We start from the raw sequence: 21,000 nt of genomic DNA on the forward strand, positions 1-21,000 counted from the left end.
ATACTATCCACACTATCAACACTATCCACAACACCTTTGTGTAATACTATCCACACTATCAACACTATCCACAACAACTTTGTGTAATACTATCCACACTATCAACACTATCCACAACAACTTTGTGTAATACTATCCACACTATCAACACTATCCACAACACCTTTGTGTAATACTATCCACACTATCAACACTATCCACAACAACTTTGTGTAATACTATCCACACTATCAACACTATCCACAACACCTTTGTGTAATACTATCCACACTATCAACACTATCCACAACAACTTTGTGTAATACTATCCACACTCTCAACACTATCCACAACACCTTTGTGTAATACTATCCACACTATCAACACTATCCACAACAACTTTGTGTAATACTATCCACACTCTCAACACTATCCACAACACCTTTGTGTAATACTATCCACACTCTCAACACTATCCACAACACCTTTGTGTAATACTATCCACACTATCAACACTATCCACAACACCTTTGTGTAATACTATCCACACTCTCAACACTATCCACAACACCTTTGTGTAATACTATCCACACTCTCAACACTATCCACAACACCTTTGTGTAATACTATCCACACTATCAACACTATCCACAACACCTTTGTGTAATACTATCCACACTATCAACACTATCCACAACACCTTTGTGTAATACTATCCACACTCTCAACACTATCCACAACACCTTTGTGTAATACTATCCACACTATCAACACTATCCACAACACCTTTGTGTAATACTATCCACACTCTCAACACTATCCACAACACCTTTGTGTAATACTATCCACACTATCAACACTACCCACAACACCTTTGTGTAATACTATCCACACTATCAACACTATCCACAACACCTTTGTGTAATACTATCCACACTATCAACACTATCCACAACACCTTTGTGTAATACTATCCACACTCTCAACACTATCCACAACACCTTTGTGTAATACTATCCACACTATCAACACTACCCACAACACCTTTGTGTAATACTATCCACACTATCAACACTATCCACAACACCTTTGTGTAATACTATCCACACTATCAACACTATCCACAACACCTTTGTGTAATACTATCCACACTCTCAACACTATCCACAACACCTTTGAGTAATACTATCCACACTCTCAACACTATCCACAACACCTTTGTGTAAAACTATCCACACTCTCAACACTATCCACAACACCTTTGTGTAATACTATCCACACTCTCAACACTATCCACAACACCTTTGTGTAATACTATCCACACTCTCAACACTATCCACAACACCTTTGTGTAATACTATCCACACTATCAACACTACCCACAACACCTTTGTGTAATACTATCCACACTCTCAACACTATCCACAACACCTTTGTGTAATACTATCCACACTATCAACACTATCCACAACACCTTTGTGTAATACTATCCACACTCTCAACACTATCCACAACACCTTTGTGTAATACTATCCACACTATCAACACTACCCACAACACCTTTGTGTAATACTATCCACACTATCAACACTATCCACAACACCTTTGTGTAATACTATCCACACTATCAACACTATCCACAACACCTTTGTGTAATACTATCCACACTCTCAACACTATCCACAACACCTTTGAGTAATACTATCCACACTCTCAACACTATCCACAACACCTTTGTGTAATACTATCCACACTCTCAACACTATCCACAACACCTTTGTGTAATACTATCCACACTATCAACACTATCCACAACACCTTTGTGTAATACTATCCACACTCTCAACACTATCCACAACACCTTTGTGTAATACTATCCACACTATCAACACTACCCACAACACCTTTGTGTAATACTATCCACACTCTCAACACTATCCACAACACCTTTGTGTAATACTATCCACACTATCAACACTACCCACAACACCTTTGTGTAATACTATCCACACTATCAACACTATCCACAACACCTTTGTGTAATACTATCCACACTCTCAACACTATCCACAACACCTTTGTGTAATACTATCCACACTATCAACACTACCCACAACACCTTTGTGTAATACTATCCACACTATCAACACTATCCACAACACCTTTGTGTAATACTATCCACACTATCAACACTATCCACAACACCTTTGTGTAATACTATCCACACTCTCAACACTATCCACAACACCTTTGAGTAATACTATCCACACTCTCAACACTATCCACAACACCTTTGTGTAATACTATCCACACTCTCAACACTATCCACAACACCTTTGTGTAATACTATCCACACTCTCAACACTATCCACAACACCTTTGTGTAATACTATCCACACTATCAACACTACCCACAACACCTTTGTGTAATACTATCCACACTCTCAACACTATCCACAACACCTTTGTGTAATACTATCCACACTCTCAACACTACCCACAACACCTTTGTGTAATACTATCCACACTATCAACACTACCCACAACACCTTTGTGTAATACTATCCACACTCTCAACACTATCCACAACACCTTTGTGTAATACTATCCACACTATCAACACTATCCACAACAACTTTGTGTAATACTATCCACACTATCAACACTATCCACAACAACTTTGTGTAATACTATCCACACTATCAACACTATCCACAACACCTTTGTGTAATACTATCCACACTATCAACACTATCCACAACAACTTTGTGTAATACTATCCACACTATCAACACTATCCACAACACCTTTGTGTAATACTATCCACACTATCAACACTATCCACAACAACTTTGTGTAATACTATCCACACTCTCAACACTATCCACAACACCTTTGTGTAATACTATCCACACTATCAACACTATCCACAACAACTTTGTGTAATACTATCCACACTCTCAACACTATCCACAACACCTTTGTGTAATACTATCCACACTCTCAACACTATCCACAACACCTTTGTGTAATACTATCCACACTATCAACACTATCCACAACACCTTTGTGTAATACTATCCACACTCTCAACACTATCCACAACACCTTTGTGTAATACTATCCACACTATCAACACTATCCACAACACCTTTGTGTAATACTATCCACACTATCAACACTATCCACAACACCTTTGTGTAATACTATCCACACTATCAACACTATCCACAACACCTTTGTGTAATACTATCCACACTCTCAACACTATCCACAACACCTTTGTGTAATACTATCCACACTATCAACACTATCCACAACACCTTTGTGTAATACTATCCACACTCTCAACACTATCCACAACACCTTTGTGTAATACTATCCACACTATCAACACTACCCACAACACCTTTGTGTAATACTATCCACACTATCAACACTATCCACAACACCTTTGTGTAATACTATCCACACTATCAACACTATCCACAACACCTTTGTGTAATACTATCCACACTCTCAACACTATCCACAACACCTTTGTGTAATACTATCCACACTCTCAACACTATCCACAACACCTTTGTGTAATACTATCCACACTCTCAACACTATCCACAACACCTTTGTGTAATACTATCCACACTCTCAACACTATCCACAACACCTTTGTGTAATACTATCCACACTCTCAACACTATCCACAACACCTTTGTGTAATACTATCCACACTATCAACACTATCCACAACACCTTTGTGTAATACTATCCACACTCTCAACACTATCCACAACACCTTTGTGTAATACTATCCACACTCTCAACACTATCCACAACACCTTTGTGTAATACTATCCACACTCTCAACACTATCCACAACACCTTTGTGTAATACTATCCACACTCTCAACACTATCCACAACACCTTTGTGTAATACTATCCACACTCTCAACACTATCCACAACACCTTTGTGTAATACTATCCACACTCTCAACACTATCCACAACACCTTTGTGTAATACTATCCACACTCTCAACACTATCCACAACACCTTTGTGTAATACTATCCACACTCTCAACACTATCCACAACACCTTTGTGTAATACTATCCACACTCTCAACACTATCCACAACACCTTTGTGTAATACTATCCACACTCTCAACACTATCCACAACACCTTTGTGTAATACTATCCACACTCTCAACACTATCCACAACACCTTTGTGTAATACTATCCACACTCTCAACACTATCCACAACACCTTTGTGTAATACTATCCACACTATCAACACTATCCACAACACCTTTGTGTAATACTATCCACACTCTCAACACTATCCACAACACCTTTGTGTAATACTATCCACACTCTCAACACTATCCACAACACCTTTGTGTAATACTATCCACACTCTCAACACTATCCACAACACCTTTGTGTAATACTATCCACACTCTCAACACTATCCACAACACCTTTGTGTAATACTATCCACACTATCAACACTATCCACAACACCTTTGTGTAATACTATCCACACTCTCAACACTATCCACAACACCTTTGTGTAATACTATCCACACTATCAACACTATCCACAACACCTTTGTGTAATACTATCCACACTCTCAACACTATCCACAACACCTTTGTGTAATACTATCCACACTCTGAACACTATCCACAACACCTTTGTGTAATACTATCCACACTCTCAACACTATCCACAACACCTTTGTGTAATACTATCCACACTCTCAACACTATCCACAACACCTTTGTGTAATACTATCCACACTCTCAACACTATCCACAACACCTTTGTGTAATACTATCCACACTATCAACACTATCCACAACACCTTTGTGTAATACTATCCACACTCTCAACACTACCCACAACACCTTTGTGTAATACTATCCACACTATCAACACTATCCACAACACCTTTGTGTAATACTATCCACACTATCAACACTATCCACAACACCTTTGTGTAATACTATCCACACTCTCAACACTATCCACAACACCTTTGTGTAATACTATCCACACTCTCAACACTATCCACAACACCTTTGTGTAATACTATCCACACTATCAACACTATCCACAACACCTTTGTGTAATACTATCCACACTATCAACACTATCCACAACACCTTTGTGTAATACTATCCACACTATCAACACTATCCACAACACCTTTGTGTAATACTATCCACACTATCAACACTATCCACAACACCTTTGTGTAATACTATCCACACTCTCAACACTATCCACAACACCTTTGTGTAATACTATCCACACTATCAACACTATCCACAACACCTTTGTGTAATACTATCCACACTCTCAACACTATCCACAACACCTTTGTGTAATACTATCCACACTATCAACACTATCCACAACACCTTTGTGTAATACTATCCACACTCTCAACACTATCCACAACACCTTTGTGTAATACTATCCACACTATCAACACTATCCACAACACCTTTGTGTAATACTATCCACACTATCAACACTATCCACAACACCTTTGTGTAATACTATCCACACTATCAACACTATCCACAACACCTTTGTGTAATACTATCCACACTATCAACACTATCCACAACACCTTTGTGTAATACTATCCACACTCTCAACACTATCCACAACACCTTTGTGTAATACTATCCACACTATCAACACTATCCACAACACCTTTGTGTAATACTATCCACACTATCAACACTATCCACAACACCTTTGTGTAATACTATCCACACTCTCAACACTATCCACAACACCTTTGTGTAATACTATCCACACTCTCAACACTATCCACAACACCTTTGTGTAATACTATCCACACTATCAACACTATCCACAACACCTTTGTGTAATACTATCCACACTCTCAACACTATCCACAACACCTTTGTGTAATACTATCCACACTATCAACACTATCCACAACACCTTTGTGTAATACTATCCACACTCTCAACACTATCCACAACACCTTTGTGTAATACTATCCACACTCTCAACACTATCCACAACACCTTTGTGTAATACTATCCACACTATCAACACTATCCACAACACCTTTGTGTAATACTATCCACACTCTCAACACTATCCACAACACCTTTGTGTAATACTATCCACACTCTCAACACTATCCACAACACCTTTGTGTAATACTATCCACACTATCAACACTATCCACAACACCTTTGTGTAATACTATCCACACTATCAACACTATCCACAACACCTTTGTGTAATACTATCCACACTATCAACACTACCCACAACACCTTTGTGTAATACTATCCACACTATCAACACTATCCACAACACCTTTGTGTAATACTATCCACACTATCAACACTACCCACAACACCTTTGTGTAATACTATCCACACTCTCAACACTATCCACAACACCTTTGTGTAATACTATCCACACTATCAACACTATCCACAACACCTTTGTGTAATACTATCCACACTATCAACACTATCCACAACACCTTTGTGTAATACTATCCACACTCTCAACACTATCCACAACACCTTTGTGTAATACTATCCACACTATCAACACTATCCACAACACCTTTGTGTAATACTATCCACACTCTCAACACTATCCACAACACCTTTGTGTAATACTATCCACACTCTCAACACTATCCACAACACCCTTGTGTAATACTATCCACACTATCAACACTATCCACAACACCTTTGTGTAATACTATCCACACTCTCAACACTATCCACAACACCTTTGTGTAATACTATCCACACTCTCAACACTATCCACAACACCTTTGTGTAATACTATCCACACTATCAACACTATCCACAACACCTTTGTGTAATACTATCCACACTCTCAACACTATCCACAACACCTTTGTGTAATACTATCCACACTATCAACACTATCCACAACACCTTTGTGTAATACTATCCACACTCTCAACACTATCCACAACACCTTTGTGTAATACTATCCACACTCTCAACACTATCCACAACACCTTTGTGTAACTGCATACTTACTAATCAACTCATCCACATTTTCATTGAGGTTATTTATATCTACAGTGTCTCACACAGTAGAGGTCCCAGCACAGACTTCCGCAGAATTCAACTAGTCATGGACTTCTAGCCAGAATAAGTCCCATCATCTGCTATCACTGTACAATAACAACATTTGAAACACATTTGGACAGGTACTTGGAGAGGAAAGGTTTAGAATGAAATGTGCCAACTGGAGGCAAATGGCAACAGCTCAGGTCAACATGGACATGGTTCTGTGCTGTGTAATTCAATGCTGTATTGGATTCCTTTAATTCTCAATATCACTGAGCATCAAGGGTTCCATTGACTTGTCAAAGTTACTCTTGAAGGCACATATTGGCCTTGAACTCACTGTTTCACTCTAAAAATATTTAGTCATAGTGCCATAGGGTTAGACAGATGGGAAAGGGGCCCTTTGGCTCAATTGAATCATGCCAATCAAGGCAGCAATTCAAGTAGGTCTCATTCCCTCCCTTTTGGCCTATATATCCTTTTCTGTCCCTGTGCCTGTCTAAATGTCTTTTAAATGTTGCTAATGTACCTGTTTCTACCTCTCCCTTTGGCGGTTTGTTCACTGTACTCACCACCCTCTGTGGAAAGAGTTGCTACTTTGATCTGTTTTAATTCTTTTCCCTCTCTCATTAAACCTATACCCTCTAGTTTAAATCTCCTGGGATTGCTGATGACACAAAGGTTGGAGATGTTGTGGATAGTCTGGAGGGTTGTCAGAGCTTACAGCAGGACATCAATAGGATGCAGAACTGGGCTGAGAAGTGGCGGATGGACTTCAACCCAGATAAATGTAAAGTGGTTCATTTGGTAGGTCTGATTTGAAGATAGAATCTAATATAAATGGTAAGACTCTTGTGGATAATCTGAGAGACCTTGGGGTCTGTGTCAATAGGACACTCAAAGCTGCTGTGCAGGTTGACAGTGTCGTTAAGAAGGTGTATGGTGTGTTGGCATTCATCAACCATGGAATTGAGTTCAAGATCCATGAGGTAATGTTACAGCTATATAAGGCCTTAGTTAGAACCCACTTGGAGTACCGCATTCAGTTCCTCGCTACAAAGAGGATGTGGATACTATAAAGAGAGTGCCGAGGAGATTTACTAGGATGTTGCCTCAATTAGAGGGTGTACCTTATGAGAATAGGTTGAGTGTACTTGGCCTTTTCTCCTTGGAGTGACGGAGGATGAGAGCTGACCTGATAGAGGGATATAAGATGATGAGGGGCTTTGATCATGTGGATAGCCAGGACTGAAATGGCTAACATGAGAGGCATAGTTTTAAGGAAATAGGTACCGAGGAGTTGTCGGGGTAAGTTTTTCTCACAGAGGGTGTTGGGTGCGTAGAAGGCACTGCCGGTGGTGGTGGTGGAAACAGATACATAGAAACATAGAAAACATGCAGCACAATACAGGCCCTTTGGCCCACAAAGCTGTGCCGAACATATCCCTACCTTAGAACTACCTAGGCTTTACACGTAGCCCCCTGTTTTTCTAAGCTCCATGTAGACCATATAATAGGGCCTTTTAAGAGCCTCTTAGATAGGTACATGGAGCTTAGAAAAATAGAGGGCTATGTGCTAGGGAATTTCTAGGCAGTTTCTAGAATAGGTTACATGGTCAGCACAATATTGTGGGCCAATGGGCCTCTCTGACGGTGGTGTCTGAAAAGAGGATGCTGTCCAAGTTGCATGCCATCTTGGACAATGTCTCCCATCCACTCCATAATGTACTGGTTAGGCACAGGAGTACATTCAGCCAGAGACTCATTCCACCGAGATGCAACACTGAGCGTCATAGGAAGTCATTCCTACCTGTGGCCATCAAACTTTACAACTCCTCCCTCGGAGTGTCAGACACCCTGAGCCAATAGGCTGGTCCTGGACTTATTTCCACTTGGAATAATTTGCTTATTATGATTTAATTATTTATGGTTTTATATTGCTATATTTCTACACTATTCTTGGTTGGTGCAACTGTAACGAAACCCAATTTCCCTCGGGATCAATAAAGTATGTCTGTCTGTCTAATGTGTTGTAGATTTCTACGTTCTATGTATTCACCTTATTCATGCCCTTTATAATTTTACAAATCTCTACCAGGTCACCCCTCAACCTCATACATTCCAGGAAAAACTGTATAGACCCAGACTATATAGCTTCTTTTTACAATTCATGTACTCCAGTCCTGGTAACATTCTCATGAAACTTTTCTGCACCCTTGCCAACTTTCTAAAACAGAGCAGCTAGAACTCAGGACATCGGAGTTTGGCATTCATTTCTGATCTGTAAGGAGTCTGTACATCCTCACTGTGAAATGCACGAGTTTTCTTCAGGTCCTTCATTTTCTTTGCACAGTTCAAAGGCGTATTAGGTAGGTTCATTGGTCATTATAAATTGGCTACAGTTACATTAGGGTTAAATTGGGGTTATTGGGGGTTGCTGGGCCAAAAGTGCCTGTGCCACATTGTATCTCAAAATAAAATCAAGTTCCATCTCAACAATGGCTGGTACAGTTGTAACATGCCATCCCTACTTCTGTATTGAAAGAATTGGAACATTGAATGCCAGCGTGCCAAGCGTTCTCCACTCTCTGCCAGTGTTGCCACTTTCAGGTAACTATGCACCTGAACTCCTGAGTCTCTCTGTTCTACAAAACTTACTGTACATTTACCTGCAAGTAGCTGCTCTGAGACGACATTTGCCAATTCCATCACATGTGATGGTAACAATAAAGGGCCAGATGTTGATTCTTTGTTCTCAGTTTTGGATCTAATTGCAGGGTTGTCATGGATCCAATGTACTCTAGTTTTTTGGATAATTTTTCAACGTGCAATTTTGTGAAAAGTCATTGTGAAGTGTGTGCAGACTACATTAACACTAGTCTCATTAGAGATACAGTACAAAATTACAGAAAAATATAACACAGTAACAACTCTTTTCTGCCCACTTCATCTCTATCTGATCATTCTCATCTCGTTTGTCCTCAGTACCCCTCTGACCATTCCTATCCAGTCATCCAGTGTTTTATACATCTGCAACATGTCCAAATTCTTACACTAAATGCTTGAGCCTACGAAGGCAGGAATAGCAATTGATTTCCTCATCACCCTCTCCCTTGGTGTGCTGGAAGTGTCATATGGGAAAGGCCCTGCAGACCATGTCCACACTGAACATTTTGAGCACCTTGGTATAGGAAAGTTGACTTAAAATTAAGAGTGTTGATGAGATTTATGAGGATGTTGCCAGAACTGAGAGGCTGAGTTATGGAGAGAAGTTGAGTAGATTGTGGCATTTTTCATTAGTGTGTAGGAGAATGAGGGGTGATCTTATAGAGGTGTATGAAATTGTGAGGGGCATGAAGGGGTGAAAGGAACCCATCTTTTCCCAAGGTAGGGGCGTAGGTTTAGGGTGAGGAGGGAGGGATTTAATGGTACCCTGAGTGCAACTTTTTCCACACATGGGGTGGTGGGTGATGACTGGCTGGGCTGAAGGGTTCTAAGACTATGACAGCATGCAAGTTTTGCTTCCTAAGCAGTGATGTGATGAACAAAACAGTGATTGGCTTTGTTGAGGATGGTTGAGCAATAAATTTTGGCTGAGCTACAAGTGGAAAAGCTTTAATCCTGTTCATGTCGTGTCTAGGGATCTTATTTTGCTAAGGGGTGGCAAGCTCATGCTCTGTCCACTAAGGTATGATGCTCCCTTGGTTCCTACAGAGGATTAAGCTTTGTATAAGGATTCCAGTAATGTGTGCAGAACTCGAGTGTGACCTTGGATGGTGCAGGCAATGAGATAGATCAGCACTGTAAAGTAGCGGATCCACTGCCCACACCAGAGGTCTCCAGCAGCTGCTGCTTGGCTGTGCTAATGTGGTTCGTGTAAGGTTATCTCAGTATATTGTCTAATAAACCGGTGAATCACACATAACACTGCTGTCCATGTCACCTGGTCCTATTCCTGGGTACATTGCTGGAAGAAGCTGACAAAGACCTGATAAGGCAGAGAGGCTGAAGTGCATTCCTCCACTCCGGAGGCATTTGCTGCACTGTTGAGCTATAAAGGGAACTGGATGTGTGCTGAGCCTCAAGAAAGAGGAGTTTCAAGCTGCTAATAAATTCAATGCCTTGCACTTGTAAAAAACCATTTAAAGTGAGAGGGGAAGATGTGGTAAGATTGCATCAATTCCTGCTATACACAAATTAACTATTGACCAATATTTCTTGGAACTAGATTTTCAGCGGAAATAGAGAAATATGCCCTAATTTCAAATGCATCTTTTCATGTCTTTACATTAATATTGACCCTCTCTGGAATGAGGCAGTCCCTCAGCATTCAGATTGACTTGTTCAGTTCTGGTTCTGTGAGTTCTGAGCTGACTGATGAGTGAGCATGGCCTCAGATTCTAAAGAAAACTGTTCCACTCATTGGGCAAGGAGTACTTGAATCTATGGAATGACTATTTTAAATGTATGACCTTGGGAAAGAGATCACAATCTTTTTCCAATGATAACCCAAGAACAAGAAGGCATAGGTTTAAGGTGAAAGGAAGGTAAGTTGTTTTAACCCACAGAGTGGTTGATATATGAAATGCACTGTTAGAGGCAGCATTAGAGATCAGATACCATTCAGGGCAGTGCAGAGAGGAAGATGTTAACAGGACTGGAAGACATGAGTTATAAAGAGACACTAGACTAAAGTACAGACTGGACAGAATTGAAAAACGGGGCCTTCAGTCTAATTCATCAATGGCAACTAAAGTTTCTCCCTGAGTTAGTCTCATTTCCCCACATTTGGCCCATCTCCTGCTATACCTTTCCTATCTACGCACCTATCCAAATGTCTTCTAAGCACTGTAAATGCATCTGCCTCTACCATTTCCGCTGGCAGCTCATTCCATATACCCATCATGCTCCAGTTGAAAATCTGTGCCTTTGTGTCCCTCTTAAAATTTTCCCCTTTCATCTTAAACTTATGCACTCTAGTTACGGGGAGAAGTCAGGAGAATGGGGTTGAGAGGGATAATAAATCAGCCATAATGGAATCGTGGAGTAGACTCAATGGGCTAAATGGCCTAATTCTGCTCCTATGTTTTATGGTCTTATAGTTTTAGACTCCCCTGCACTGGGAAAAAGATGGTGACCATCTCCCTTATCTATGTCCTTTCTGACTTTATAGACCTATATGGTCAGCCCCTCAGCCTCCAGTGTTTCAAGAAATAAAGCCACAGACTGTCTAATTTCCTTTTATAACTCAGAACCTCTAATGCTGGTAATATTTTTATGAACCTTTTCTGCATCTCTGTTTACATCCTTTCTATAGAATGGAAAGCTGAACTGCACACAATATCCCAAGTCCAGTCTCAGCTATGACTGTAACATGGTTTCCTAACACTTGTACTCACTGCCTATCTGATAAAGGCAATAAGCACCACCATGTCTACCTGTGTCACAGCTTTCAGGAAGCTATATACTGGTACCGGTCCAGACCCATCTGCTCAACAACACTCACCAGGACTCCATTGTTCTCTGCTTGTCCTACCCTGGATTAGCCTCCCAGAATGAATCACTTCTGATTTGTTTGAGATAAATTCTATCTGCAGTTCTGTGCCCCACTTTCCCAGTTGATTTCCTGTTGTCACCTCAGACAACCTTCTTTGGTGAACATTACACCCCCAATAACCATGACAACATTCTCACCCAAATATATGATAAACAACGTGGAACTAGACTGGGATTGTTTTCCTTGGAGGGTAGGAGGTTGAGGGTTGATCTGATTGAGGAATGTATAAGACCATAAGACAAAGGAGCAGAAGTTGGCCATTCGGCCCATCGAGTCTGCTCCGCCATTTCATCATGAGCTGATCCAATCTCCCCTTTAGTCCCATTCCCCCGCCTTGTCACCATAACCTTTGATGCCCTGACTACTCAGATACCGATCAATCTCTGCCTTAAATACACCCAATGACTTGGCCTCTACTGCCGCCCGTGGCAACAAATTCCATGGATTCACCACCCTCTGGCTAAAAATTTTTTTTCGTAGCTCTGTTCTGAATGGGCACCCTGCAATCCTCAAGTCATGTCCTCTATTACTAGACTCCCCCACCGTGGGAAACAACTTTGCCACATCCACTCTGTCCATGCCTTTCAACATTCAAAATGTTTCTATGAGGTCCCCCCTCATTCTTCTAAACTCCAAGGAGTAAAGTCCAAGAGCGGTCAAACGTTCCTCTCATTCCCGGAATCATTCTAGTGAATCTTCTCTGAACCTTCTCCAATGTCAGCACATCATTTCTTAAATAAGGAGCCCAAAACTGCGCACAGTACTCCAAGTGAGGTCTTACCAGTGCCTTATAGAGCCTCAACATCACATCTCTGCTCCTATACTCTATTCCTCTAGAAATGAATGCCAACATTGCATTCACCTTCTTCACCACTGACTCAACCTGGAGGTTAACCTTAAGGGTATCCTGCACGAGGACTCCCAAGTCCCGTTGCATCTCAGAACTTTGAATTCTCTTCCCATTTAAATAATAGTCTGCCCGTTTATTTCTTCTACCAAAGTGCATGACCGTATACTTTCCGACATTGTAATTCATTTGCCACTTCTTTGCCCATTCCCCCAATCTATCCAAGTCTCTCTGCAGACTCTCTGTTTCCTCAGCACTACCAGCCCCTCCACCTATCTTTGTATCATCAGCAAACTTAGCCACAAAGCCATCTATTCCATAATCCAAATCGTTGATATACAACGTAAAAAGCGGCCCCAACACGGACCCCTGTGGAACACCACTGGTAACCGGCAGCCAACCAGAATGAGGGACAGAGACAAGGTGACTCTACCTTTTCCTCAGGTAGGGATAGGGGAGTCTAGAACTAGGGAGCAAGGTTTAAAGTGAGATTTAAAGAAGACGTGATTAGCAAGATTTTCCACACAGAGAGGAGTAGGACCATAAGAGATAGGAGCAGAATTAGGCCCAGTGAGACTTCTCTGCCATTTCATCATGGCTGATCTGATTTTCCCTCTCTGCCCCTATCTCCTGCTTTCTCCCCGTGTGCAATCATGCCCTGACTAGTAAACAAAATATGGTAAAATAGTACAACCATGACTGACAAGGCAAGTTAGTATAAAAAAAGTTAGTATAAAGCTAATATAAAAGCAAAAGAGAGGGCATACAACAAAGCAAAAATTAGTGGGAGGACAGAGGATTGGAAAGCTTTTAAAAAGAGAGCAACAAAAATAATCATGGGGGGTGTTACATACCCCGTGGGTATCTTGTGACTGTCACATGACCATGATGTAATTGAGTGTCTGGTGAGCATGATGTAATGGTCTTGTGATGGTGGGGTGATGTAATTTCCCGCCAGTGTGAGGTCACATGATGTAATTTCCCGCCAGTGAGAGGTCATGTTTCAACAGGTATAAAACGGGAAAGCCTTGCTGTGACACAGGTTTGTTCGTGGTTTAATTCGTCAGTGATTCCGTTATGCTGTGTATTCATCTCATGACGCAGTTTTGTTTTAAAGTGGAGTTTTACTTTCTATCTTAAGTCTCAAAGGTTATTGTCGGCCATCATGCACGACACTGCCAGTTTAGTCCAGTCAGAGAGTGAAGAATTTACCGAAGTATGGAAAGTTGGTGTCGTCATCGGTAATACAGGATTGACTTATTGAATCCTCATTCAGAGGGTAGTGGTCTGCATCTGAGATAGCTCCTGCATTGTGGAAGCAGAACGAGCTGGACGCAGCATTTTGCCAAGGAAAGGTCGGTGCCTTTAAGCCAATTTATTTCCTTCATCATAAATCCTTCAGGCAAGGCATATTTCGGCTGGGATCAGCAGTAATGTCATGTCATCGAAGAATTCGTTACTTCAGGAAAGTCTCTCCTTACTGACTGTGTAAATGATTTGGATTTTTGCATTTATCGTTTTAAGAACTGTGTTCGCATTTATCGCTTTAAGAACTGTTCGAGTTGCCGTAGAGCCGTTAACTTCCGGTTAAGTTAGTCGTTTGTTTACTTTTGGTTTCTTTATTGGGCAGTGTTTAATAAATGTTTTATTTGTTTATAAAAAACCTGTCTCAATTTTATATTCATTGTTGCCGTGCCATAACAGGGGAAACATGAAATATGAAAGCAAGCTAGCAAACTATATCAAAGTGGATTGTAAAACTTTTTCAAGTATGCTCAAATAAATAAAAGAGAAATGAGAGTGGATATGGAACCACCAGAAATAATAATGGGGGACAAGGAGATGGCAGATGAACTAAATGAGTATTTTGCATCAGCCTTTACTGTGGAAGACACTAGCAGTGTGCCAGATGTTGTAGTTTCTGAAGGAAGAGAAGATGCTCAAAAACCTGAAAGACATAAGGGTACATAAGTCACTGGGTCAGATGAACAACAACCTAGGGTTCTGAAAGAGGTAGTGGTAGAGATCGTGGAGGCAATAGGTCATTGGTCTCTAGCATGGTGCCAAAGGGCTGGAAAATTGAAAATATCACTCCACTCTTTAAGAAAGGAGGAAGGCCGCAGCAAGGAAATTATAGATCAGTTAGCCTGACCTTAGTGGTTGGGAAGATGTTGGAGTCAATTGTTAAGGATGAGGTTAAGAAACACTTAGACCACAGGACAAGATAGGACAAAGTCAGCATAGTTTCCTTAAGTGAAAATCTTGCTGGACGAACCTGTTGGGAATTTTTAAGATTAGAAGTAGGATAGATAAAGGGGATGTAGTGAATGTTGTATATTTGGACTTTCAGAAGGCCTTTGACAAGGTGCCACACATGAGGCTGCTTACAAAGTTAAGAGCTCATGATATTACAGGAAAGTTAATGGCATGATTAGAGCATTGCTGACTGGTAGGAGGCAGCCAGTGGGAATAAAAGGATCCTTTTCTGGTTGGCAGTAGGTGAGTAGTTGTGTTCCGCAGGGCTGGTGTTGGGACCATTTCTTTTTTATGCTGTTTATCAATGATTTAGATGGAGCAGATGGCTTTATTGCCAGGAAGTGCTGAGGAAACAGGTAGGCCTTAGACTTGGACAGATTAGGAGAATGGGTAAGACAGTGGCAAATGAAATACAGTGCTAGAAAATGCATGGTCGTGCACTTTGGTATAGAAATAAATGTGCGGACTATTTTCTAAACAAGGTGAAAATGCAAAAAATTGAGATGCAAAGGAACTTGGGAGTCCTTGTGCAGAACATTCTGAAGGTTAACTTGCAGGTTGAGTCGGTGGTGAGGAGGGCAAATGCAGTGTTAGCATTCATTTCAAGAGGTCTAGAATACAAGAACAGGGATGTGATGCTGAGGCTTAATAAGACGGTGGTGAGGCCTCACCTTGAGTATTGTGAACAGTTTTGGTCTCCTCATCTAAGAAAAGATGTACTGGCATTGGAGAAAGTTCAGAGGAGGTTCACAAGGATGATTCCAGGGATGAAAGGGTTATCATACGAGGAATGTTTGATAGCTCTGGGTCTGTACTCACTGGAATTTAGACGGTTGAGGGCGTGATCTCATTGAAACCTTCCAAATGTTGAAAGGCCTAGGCAGAGTAGATGTGGAAAAGATGTTTCCCATGAAGGGGGCACAAGAGGGCACAGCTTCAGGATAGAGGGGCGTCCATTTAAAACACAGATGTGGAGAGATTTCTTTAGCCAGAGGGTGGTGAATTTGTGGAATATGTTACCACAGGCAGCTGTGGAGGCCAGGTTGTTGAGAGTACTTAAGGAAGAGCTTGATAGGTTCTTGATTGGACATGGCATCAAATGTTATAGGGAGAAAGCTGGAGTGGTGGGGCTGAGGAGGGGATAAAGGAATAAGCCACGATTGAATGGCAGAGCAAACTCAATGGGCCAAATGGTTTAACTCTGCTCTTATGTCTTATGGTCTTATTCAAGATTCTATCAACTTTTTCCTTAAATGCACCCAATAACTTGACTTCTACAGTGGCCTACGGTAACAAGTTCCACAGATGCACCAATCTCTGGCTAAAGAAATTCCTCATCTCCATTCTAAAAGGATGTCCTTGTATCCTGAGGCTGTGTCCTCTGGTCTTAGACTTCCCCACCATAGGAAACATCCTCTCCACATCCACTCGATCAAGGCCCTTCACCATTTGATAGGTTTCAATGAGGTCACCACTCATTCTTCTGAATTCTAGTGAATACAGGCCCAGAGCCGTAAAGCATTCTTCATATGACAAGCTATTCAATGCTGGAGTCATTTTCATGAAGCTTTACAATGTCAGCACATCCTTTCTTAGATAAGGGGCCCCAAACGGCTTATAATTCTCAAAGTGAGGCCTCACCAGTGCTTTATAAAACCTTAACATTACATACTTGTTTTTATATTCTAGTCCTCTTGAAATGAATGCTAACATCGCATTTTTCTTCCACCTGCAAATGAACTTTTAGGGAATCCCGCACAAGGACTTCCAAGTCCCTTTGCAGCTCAGATTTTTGAATTTTCTCTCTATTTAGAAAATAGTCTATCCTTTTATTTTTTGTACCAAATTGCATGACCATACACTTTCCGACACTGTATTTCATTTGCTACTTCTTTGCCCATTCTCCTGTTCAGTCAAAGTCCCTCTGTAGCCCCACTACTTCCACAAATCTACCTGCTTCTCCATCTATCTTTGTATCATCCACAAACTTTGCCACAAAGCCATCAATTCCATTATCAAGGTCATTGATATATGACGTAAAGAGGAGCAGTCCCAGTAGAGACTCCTGTGGAACATCACTAGTTACCGGCAGCCAACTAGAAAAGGCTCCCTTTATTTTCACTCTTTGCCTCCTGCCAATCAGCCACTGCTTCATCCATGCTAGAATCTTTCCTATAATATCATGGACGCTTAACTTATTAGGCAGCTTCATGTGTGGCATCTTGTCAAAGGCCTTCTGGAAATCCAAGTACACAACATCCACTATTCTCTTTTGTTTATCTTGTTCGTTATTTTTTCAAGGAATGCCTACAGATATGTCAGGCATGAAAACCATGATAACTATCATGTGCCTCCAAATAGTCCAGAACCATGTCCTTAACAATCAATTCTCAACAACTTCCCAACCATTGAGGTCAGATTAACCAGACTATAAGTTTCTTTTTACTACCTCTCTCCCTTCTTGAAGAGTGATGTGACATTTGCAATTTTCCATTCCTTGGCAACCATGCCAGAATCAATTGATTCTTGAAAGATCATTACTAGTGCCTCCCATAATTTCTTCAGAACCCTGGAGTGTAGCCTTTCTCGTACAGGTGATTTCAAGTCGTCACTTTTATTGTCATTTCGACCATAACTGCTGGTACAGTGAATAGTAAAAATGAGACAACGTTTTTCAGGACCATGGTTTACATGACACAGTACATGAAACTAGACTGAACTACGTTAAAAAAAAACAACACAGAGACAGCTACACTAGCCTACAGACCTACCCAGGACTGCATAAAGTGCACAAAACAGTGCAGGCATTACAATAAATAATAAACAGGACAATAGGGCAAGGTGTCAGTCCAGGCTTCGGGTATTGAGGAGTCTGATAGCTTGGGGGAAGAAACTGTTACATAGTCTGACCGTGAGAGCCCGAATGCTTCGGAGCCTTTTCCCAGACGGCAGGAGGGAGAAGAGATTGTATGAGGGGTGCATGGGGTCCTTCATAATGCTGTTTCCTTTGCGGATGCAGCGTATCGTGTAAATGTCCGTGATGGCGGGAAGAGAGACCCCGATGATCTTCTCAGCTGACCTCACTATCCGCTTCAGGGTCTACCTACCTTCTGACCTTTCCGTTTCCCAAGAAACTTTTCCCTAGTAATGGCAAATTTGTACACTTCTAATTCCTGACACTTTTAAACATTAGGCATACTGCTGGTGTCTTCCATGGTGAAATACTTATTTAGTTCATCTGACATTTCCTTGTCCCTTATTACTACCTCTCCAGCATCACTTTCCAGCTGTCTGCTATCCACTTTTGACTCTCTCTTACACATTATGTATCTCAAGAAACTTTTGGTATCCTTTTGGTATTATTATTGGCAATAATAATAGCCAATAGTCATATTATTGGCTAGCTTACCTTCTATGTTTAATCTCTATATTTCTGTCAGCTCCTTCAAGATCCGACTATTACAAGAATCACCACTTGTAATAGTGATCAGGGAGGCATGGAGAGAACCTGTAATTACCACCAAGTACCTTTATTGTCTCAATGGAAAATCATGAGAATTTACACAACTGAATACCTGTGTACGCACCAACTAGGTTTTCCTGACCTTCCACAAACAGTCAAAGAATAGTAAAGATGATACCAGCTAAGAAGGAATTTTTGCTGCTGGCCACATGCTCCTTGTAGTCCCATTTCAAATCCTCATATCTCTGGGGCACCTCACGTCTACAATGGTGAATCTCCTACAGAGTCATCGCTGTTTTGCATCTTGACCAGTTGAAGTGTTACATTCAAGTTTTATTGGCTAAAGGTCATGTGTCTGATCTTTAATGCCTTTTTATTGGCTCTGCTCCAAGCCAGCATCCATTCATTGCCCTCTTCCTAGCAAGTGACAATCGGTAATTTATGGCTCTTTGCTCTCAATCAGCAACCAGCTTGAATCATGCAGGGTAAACACAGACCCCAACAGCCACAAACCTGTATGTAATATCCAACCAAAGAACACCTCACAAATAACTTCCTATTTGGAAATGATTCCTAGTCCAGCAGATTACATGAAACATCAATGTGTCTACTTTAAAAGAAACACAGATCAAACTAAGCAATAAGCTCACAAAATGGCATCCCTCATTCCTAAGTAGATATCAGGAGCAAAGGCAATTTGTCTTCTTCCACTGTCCCTGATTCATTCAAATTAATTGATTTGTAGACTGTAGTTCTTTTTGGCCAACACTACCTTGCACCTATTTACAATTTCCAGTTGCAAATTACCAACCTGCATATTTTATAAATGTAAGGTGCCTTTAGAAAATCCCCATGGACTTACACACTATGCACACTCAGCACCTGAGAACAGGATTGAACTCAGCTGTCCGGCACTCTAAAGCAGCTTCTCTACCAGCTGTGCTACTGTGTCTCCATGAGACCATAAGACTTAGAGCAGAAGTAGGCCATTCAGCCCATCGAGTCTGCTCCACCATTCAATCATGGGCTGATCCAATTATTATAATTATCCCCATTCCCCTGCTTTCACCCCATTCCCTTTGATGCCCTGGCTAATCAAGAACCCATCAATCTCTGCCTTAAATGACCTGGCCTCCACAGCCACTTGTGGCAACAAATTTCACAGATTTACCATTCTCTGACTAAAGAAGTTTCTCTTCATCTCAGTTCTGAAAGGACATCCTTCAATCCTGAAGTCATGCCATCTTGTCCTAGAATCCCCCACCATGGGTAATAACTGCCATAACAAATCTGTTCAGGCCTTTTATCATTCGGAATGTTTCTGTGAGATTCCCCCTCATTCTCCAGAATTCCAGGGAATACAGCTCAAGAGCTCCCTGGTCCACACGTTCCTCCCCACAGATCTCCCACCTGGCATTTATCCCTGCAAGGATAAGTGCTACACCTGTCCCTACATCGGCGAGACCCGACGCAGATTGGGAGACCTCTTCATTGAGCACCTCCGCTCTGTCTGCCACAACAGACAGGATCTCCCGGTTGCCACCCACTTCAACTCTCCTTCACATTCCCATTTGGATATGTCCATACATGGCCTCCTCTACTGCCATGATGAGGCCAAACTCAGGTTGGAGAAGCAACATCTCATATACCGTCTGGGTAGTCTCCAGCCCCTTGGTATGAACATCGAATTCTCCAGCTTCCGGTAATTCCATCCCTCTCCCTTCCCCCATCCCAGTTTCACTCTGCCTCCTCCTCCAGCTGCCTATCACCTCTCTAATG

The sequence above is a fragment of the Hemitrygon akajei genome, chromosome 8 (genome assembly GCF_048418815.1).
Source record: "Hemitrygon akajei chromosome 8, sHemAka1.3, whole genome shotgun sequence".
NCBI lineage: Eukaryota > Metazoa > Chordata > Chondrichthyes > Myliobatiformes > Dasyatidae > Hemitrygon > Hemitrygon akajei.